The following is a 7,897-nucleotide window of genomic DNA, read 5'->3' as shown; positions in this document are numbered from 1 at the left end:
GGAAAACTACATACAGAGGAGGTAGAAAGAGTCTCATGCACGAGAACACAAGAAAAGACAGATCTCATGAGATAAACACCTGGAAGTTCTCTTCTGACCCACACACACACACACACCAAACAAACAACATATAAATGTTAAAATAACAGAAATGAGTAATAATTGCAAACGTTCTGATTTTATGAAAGGAATATATTACAGTAAGGAATCTATCTACAGATTTAAGAAAAACTCCATCAAAATTCTAATACTGCCTTAACTACTTCTCCCGGCACTGTGATAAAATTACCCTAACAAGGCCAGTTCTGGTAGCACCACACACAGCTACATAAACTTTTGACACTGGTATTAAAAACAAACACTTGTGCCAGGCGGTGGTGGCACACACCTTTAGTCCCAGCACTTGGGAGGCAGAGGCAGGTGGATTGCTGTGAGTTCGAGGCCGGGCTGGACCGACAGCCTCCAAAACAATACAGAGAAACCCTGTCTCATTAAAAAAAAAATCCAACAGCTTTAGTAATCTGGGAAATTTAAATTAATTAAAACTACACTGAGATTCTGTCTCACCCCAGCAAGAATGGTTGTATCAAGAAAACAACAGCCAAATGTGGTGGTGCAAACCATTAATCCCAGCACTCGGGAGGCTGAGGCAAGAGGATATCTGTGAGTTCAAGGCCAGCCTGGTGCACAGAGTGAATTCCAGGATAGCCACAGCTGTTACACAAAGAAACCCTATCTCAAAAAAACAAGGAGGAGGAGGCAGAGGAGGAGGAGAAGGAACAATGACAATAAATGTTGGCACAGACATGGGGGAATGATAAAATCCTTGTATGTTAATACAAGAAATGTGAACTGGCGCAGTCGTGTTGAAAACCACGTGAAAGTTCCTGGAAAAATGAAAAATAGAGCTACCATATGGTTCGGTTACATCACTTCTTGGTTTATGCCCAAAGGACTGTATGTCTACATACCACAAAGACGCATGCGCATCTGTGCTTACTGTGGCTCTATTCTCAACAGCCAAGGTACAGACCACCCCTCAGGTGTTCATCGAGATTTATGCTCGTTACTTTTGTTCCCTTTATTCCCCTCAATTTTTAAAACATTATGTGCATGAGTGCATGTGTGTTTGTGGGTATGTGCACATGAGTGCAGGTGTCTGCTGAGTCTAGACACATTACATGTCCCTAGAGCTGGGGTTGTATAGGCACATGTGAGTTGTGCCGCATGAATGCTGAAAAATGTTCTCCAGGGCTCTGCAAAAGTGGTACATGCACTTAACACTGAGCCATCGCTCCTGTCCACCTTCATATACTTATACTTTTTAAATTTACAAATATGTAAGTCGGGAGTTGGTGGCACATGCCTTTAATCCCAACATTTGGGAGGCAGAGGCAGGCGGATCTCTGGGAGATCAAGGCCAGCCTGGTCTACAGAGTTAGTTCCAGGACAGGGTCCAAAGCAATACTTAGCTGGGTGGTGGTGGACTCTCCTTTAATGCCAGCACTGGGGAATTCAAGGCCAGCTTGGTCTACATACCTAGTTCCAGGACAATCAGAGCTACACAGAGATCCCTGTCTCGAAAAACATATAATATATGTATGTATGTATGTGTGTGTATATATATATATATGTATATATATATATATATAATTGTTCGTTCCTCCTTTCCTTCCTCCAACTCTTTCCATGTGTCTCCCACTTGTTCTTTCTCAAATCATGGCCTCTATTTCTTTATTTTATCTATCTATCTATCTATCTATCTACCTATCTATCTCTATCTAATGTGCACTGGTGTTTTGCTTGTATATACTCTGTGTGAGGATGTCAGATCTCCTGGAACTGCAGTTACAGACAGTTGTGAGCAGCCATATGGGTGCTGGGAATTGAACCCAGGTCCTCTGGAAGAGCAGCCAATGCTCTTAACCACTGAGCCATCTCTCCAGCCCCAGACTCTATTTCTTAAATTATTACATATATGGGTGGTATGTCTATAGATTCCAAAATACATAAATACAATCTGCTCAGTCTCTATAAGGTGTTTGTATGTCTATGATTTCAAAGCTGACAACTTGGTATTGGATAACAAATTTGGGGCTCTTCCTTGGGCAAGACTATTTCTCCTGATAGCTGCCTATAGTTCTCTTTCAAGAGTTAAGGTCTGATGGGGTTTCCCCTTTTACATTAGCATATCTGTTGATGTCCAGGTTTTGTTTAGGCAGCCATGTTGATGAAATTCTGTTGTGGAGGCTTCTCTGACTTTTTTAAGAGATGAAATCTCTCAGCTAACTTCCTGTTCTCCTGGTCCTTACAGTCTTTCTACCCCTTCTTCTGCAATGATCCCTGAGCCTTAGGTGCCGGAGCTGTGCTGCAGATCTACCAGTTGGAGCTGGGTACTAGCTGGTTACCTGTTCTCTCTCTCTCTCTCTCTCTCTCTCTCTCTCTCTCTCTCTCTCTCTCTCTCTCTCATTATTCTTTGTTTTTCCAGACAAGGTTTCTCTATGTAACAGTCCTTCCTGGACATCCTGGAACTCACTTTGTAGACCAGGTTGGCCTCGAACTCACAGATCCAGAGATCCACCTGACTCTCCCTCCCAAGTACTGGCATTAAAGGCATGTGCCACTACTGCTGTTCTCTTCATCTTTTTTTTTTTTTTGGTTTTTTGAAACAGGGTTTCTCTGTATTGTTTTGGAGGCTGCCCTGGAACTTGCTCAGTAGATCAGGCTGGTCTCAAACTCACAGAGATCCACCTGCCTCTCCCTCCCGAGTGCTGGGATTAAAGGCATGTGCCACCAACACCCAGCTGTTCTCTTCATTTTTATTACCTGCGGTTTTCTATATAGGTCTCCGCATATTGCAAAGAGACATTTCCTGATGGAGGAGTGAGAGCTCCATTTACCTATGAGTATAAGGACACAAATTTAGAATGCAGTTAGAGATTCTCCTGGCTTAGTAAACTGGCAGTTGTAGGTTGTCATCCAAGATCCATGAGTTCATTAGCCCTGAGTAGCTGCCTAGATTTCCTGTGCCTGAGTAGCTGCCTAGATTTCCTGTGCCAGGCATGATTTCTCTCTTGATGAATAGGCTTTAAATACAATTGGAAAGCTCTTGATTGCCACAAACTATGCATTCTGCTCCTGCACCTTTAGGGTTATTGTGCAATGCTGACCAGTGTTTGATTCATAGGCATCACAGCTGGGTAAGGTTATTGGTTGTTCCTTTTCCTGAAGCTGTGCATGACACATACTGGTATCATGAAAGCTAGTCCTCAGAATTGAAGCTTTCAGGTCATGACAAGCTCAGATCCTCTGGGTCTGATGTCTGAAGCATATGGTGTCTTTTTTTGTTTTATGTTGTTTTTCATGACAGGATTTCTCTGTGTAGTCCTGACTTTCTTGAACTTACTTTGTAAACCAGGCTGACCTCAAACTCAGAGATCTGCCTGCCTCTGCCTCCCAAGAACTGGGATTAAAGGTGTGCACCAATATGCATATACTGTCTTTAGCTATGGGGACTTACCTTCAAGTTCTGGGAGGCAACCAAGAACAATAGCAGTAGCCTGTAATGTTTTCAGAGACACGTGAGCAACCATGACCAACAACTTAAAAGGGCTTTTCATTCCTGGTTTTGGGAGCTTTTTAAAAATAATTTATGGCTCTTGGAGGAAGAGGCATTGTCAGTGTAGATGGGAAAATTTCACTCAAACTATATATGTATATACAGACATCAATGTAATTTTAGGTAGATGGATAATAATTCCTTATGACTTTTCTGACACCTTAAAAGTTATTTTATGTGTTTTTTCTTCTGGATTAATTCACTTCTCCACAACTAAAGCCCTCGTTTCTTCTTTCTTTAAAAAATTATTACATAATTTACTTACCTTGTGTGTATGTGTACCTGGTATGGGTGTGTAAATATGTATATGTGTGAGAGAGCTTGGATGCCATGGTAAGTGTGGAGGTCAGGGGACAATTTACAGAAGTTAGTTCTCTCTTTTCTACCATGTAGATCCAAGTATCAAACTCAGGTCGTCCTTGACCACAAGCACCTTTACTTTCTGAGCCATCTCACTGGCCCACTTTAGTTACTTTTCTCTGTGAACAAGTACCTAGAAGAATCAACTTCAGAGAGAAAAGAGTTCGCTATGGTTTAATGTTCAAGGTGATCTAGTCCATCATGATGGGAAACACTGAGAGAAGTAGGAAGTGGCAGGTGACATTGCATATGCAATTAGGAAGCCAAGAGAGTTGGGCACTGAAATTCAGCTCCCTTTCTTCTTTTTATTCAGAATAGGCTCCCAGCCCATGGAACGGTGTACCCACACTTCATGTCTACACCAACCTCACTTGCAAACTCTCCTTCCCCTTCCCATCCTCCCAAACAGGGTTTCTCAGTGTAGCCTTGGCTGGCCTGGACCAGGCTGGCCTCAAACCCACAGAGATTCACCTGTTTCTACCTCACGAGTGCTGAGATTGAAAGCCTTCACCACTGCTGCCTGGCTTGCAAACTCTCTTACAGACATGCCCAGAGGTTTGTCGTTCTAAGTCCTATGAAGTGACAATTAATATTAACCACCATAGGGATTGTCTTAGTTAGGGTTTTCTATTATTGTGAAGAGACACCTGTGAGGAGCCGCCCTCGCTATCGCTATTGCCGTTAGAAGATGGCGCTGACATCCACTGTCAGTTGGAGTTAACTGTCGCTGTCAGTTGGAGTTAACTGTCGCTGTCAGTTGGAGTTAACTGTCGCTGTCAGTTGGAGTTAACTGTCGCTGTCAGTTGGAGTTAACTGTCGCTGTCAGTTGGAGTTAACCGTTTAAACTGTGCCTCTCCCGTGACGTCATCTGGGGTGATGTGCAAACCACCAATCCCGGCTCTACACATCTCACTCGGAGCTCCTAGGCTTATATAAGGGGCTGGGTTTCTTAGCTTGGGGTCTCCCTCTAAGAAGCTGATCATCTATCTCTCAAGATGCATTAAAGCTTTACTGCAGAAGGATCCGAGTGTTCTGCGTCGTTCTTGCTGGCGAGACGGTAGCGCGGGACATCTGGTGCCGAAACCCGGGAACTCTTCAACATCGCGGAGACCCCTCGGAAGACGGGGCGGATTCAGAACTGCAGGGACGTAGGTTCAGAGAGGTATGCTTTATCCTGAACAACCCTTTTCTCGACTTTGGCCTTAGTTTGTCATCACCGTGGGACGGGTCAGTGGAGGCTTTGGTGCTAGTCCTGTTTGTCCTTCTCCTTCATCGTGGCTGGTGCTGACAGAACGGCGCTGTCCATCTGGCGCTGTCCGTCTGGCGCTGTCCATCTGGCGCTGTCCATCTGGCGCTGTCCATCTGGCGCTGTCAGTCTGGTGCTGTCAGTCTGGTGCTGTCAGTCTGGTGCTGTCAGTCTGGTAACGGAGTTGAGCGCGTTTTTAGATAAGCTGTCAGCGCGATGGGGTCGTCACAGTCAGTGGTTACAGCCTTACAGACTGTGCTAAAACAAAGAGATCTTAAAATTGCACCACGAACACTTCAAAATTTTGTGAAGGAGGTAGATAGAGTGGCACCATGGTATGCTTGTTCCGGGTCCCTCACTGTGGCCTCATGGAACAAGCTAGGTAAAGAACTAGACAGGAAGCATGCAGAAGGAGATCTCTGCTTAGGTACCAAAGCCATTTGGAAGCTAGTTAAAAACTGCTTGGAGGATGAGGCCTGTCACCCTGCTATAATAGAAAGTCAGGGAACCTTAGAGGAAGTTCAGGATAGCATGTCAGAAACTGAACGGAGTGAGAGAATGGGAGCTCGCAAAAGAAAAGACATGTCTAAGAAAAAGGCCCTCCCCAGGAAGTTAAGAAAGGGGGAGAGAAAGAAGGGAGTTATCATTCACCCCTTAACAAATCTAAGAAAAAGAAAAAGCCAGAATCTAGTCTATACCCTGCAGTAGAGCTAGAAGCCTTGGAGCTAGATAATTCTGATTCTGACACTCTGGATTCTAGCGAAGAAGGTGGTCTAGAGGAGGAGGTGGCACGGTATGAGGAAAAAAGATATCACCCTGATAGACACCGGCCACTGAAAACAAAAATGAATGTGAGGCCACCGCCTATAAATCCGGCGGGCTCACGCCTCTCAGCGCCTCCGCCATATGAGCTTCGGCTGAATACTGGTACTGACTCCTTTTTACCTTTAGAGGAACGGAGAAAAATACAAATGGCTTTTCCAGTATTCGAGAATGTGGAAGGCGGAAGAGTACATACCCCCGTAGATTACAATCAAATTAAAGAATTGGCCGAATCCGTTCGTAATTATGGGGTCAATGCTAACTTTACCACATTACAGGTGGAAAGGCTTGCTAATTTTGCCATGACTCCCACTGACTGGCAAACGACAGTGAAAGCAGTGCTTCCCAACATGGGACAATACATGGAATGGAAGGCTCTCTGGTATGATGCAGCCCAGGCACAAGCTAGAGTTAATGCCACGGCTGAAGATGAGAATCAGAGGCAGTGGACATTTGAAATGCTGACAGGTCAGGGTCAACATGCCCTTAATCAAACCAACTACATCTGGGGCGTCTATGGTCAGGTGTCGGCCGCCACTATTAAAGCATGGAAGGCCCTCACAAAAAGGGGAGAGTCCAGTGGACACCTTACAAAGATTGTCCAAGGACCCCAAGAGCCATTTTCAGACTTTGTGGCCAGAATGACAGAGGCCGCCAGTCGCATCTTTGGTGATTCAGAACAAGCTATGCCCCTGATTGAGCAACTTGTCTATGAACAAGCAACCCAGGAATGTCGAGCGGCTATCGCCCTCGCAAAAGCAAAGGTTTACAAGATTGGCTCAGAGTGTGCAGGGAGCTGGGGGACCCCTAACCAATGCAGGACTAGCTGCCGCCATTTTACAAACGCACAGGCGTAGAGATTTATCTAGTCAAAAAGCTTGTTTTAATTGTGGGAGAATGGGGCACCTTAAGAAAGATTGTCAAGCCCCTGAAAGAACAAGAGAATCGAAGCTTTGCTATCGTTGTGGTAAAGGTTATCATAGGGCTAGCGAATGCAGGTCAGTCCGGGATGTAAAAGGGAGGCTTCTGCCCCCTATTGAAGAATCCAAGGTACCCCAATCAAAAAACGGGTCACGGGGCCCATGGTCCCAGGGCCCTCAGAAATATGGGAACCAATTTCAGAAAAGCAATCAAGAGGAAGTAGAGGTTTCCGAGGAACCTCCGGAATGGACTTGCGTGCCGCCTCCGACTTCTTACTCATGCCCCAAATGAATGTTCAACCGGTCCCAGTCCATTCCCTGGACCTTTGCCCCCTGCCACCATTGGGCTTATTCTGGGCCGTGGCTCCTTAACTTTACAGGGACTCATTATATATCCTGGGATTGTTGACCCATATCATAAAGAGGAGATTCAAGTTCTCTGTTCTAGCCCTCGGGGTGTATTTTCTATAAAGCAGGGAGATAGAATTGCACAACTGGTGTTGCTGCCCTCCCTCGGGGATGGAGAAACCTACACTTTACAAAAAAGGGCTATGGGATCTTCTGGAAGTGATTCAGCCTATCTGGCTATACCCCTAAATGAGAGACCTACAATAAAATTGTTAATTAATGGAAAAGAATTTGAAGGGATAATGGATTCGGGAGCAGACAAAAGCATTATTTCACTCCATTGGTGGCCGAAGTCTTGGCCCACTGTTGTTTCATCTCATTCTCTACAAGGTCTTGGATACCAGTCCTCTCCTGCCATCAGTGCCTCAGCCTTAACCTGGCGGGATGCTGAAGGCAAACAGGGATGTTTTACCCCTATGTGTTGCCACTCCCTGTAAATTTATGGGGACGAGATGTGTTACAAGCCATGGGCATGACCCTAACTAATGAATACTCCCCCCAGGCATCAGCCATTATGGCAAA

The sequence above is a fragment of the Mesocricetus auratus genome, unplaced genomic scaffold (assembly GCF_017639785.1).
Source record: "Mesocricetus auratus isolate SY011 unplaced genomic scaffold, BCM_Maur_2.0 Super-Scaffold_100013, whole genome shotgun sequence".
In the NCBI taxonomy this organism is placed as follows: Eukaryota; Metazoa; Chordata; class Mammalia; order Rodentia; family Cricetidae; genus Mesocricetus; species Mesocricetus auratus.
This window is presented reverse-complemented; position numbering follows the sequence as displayed.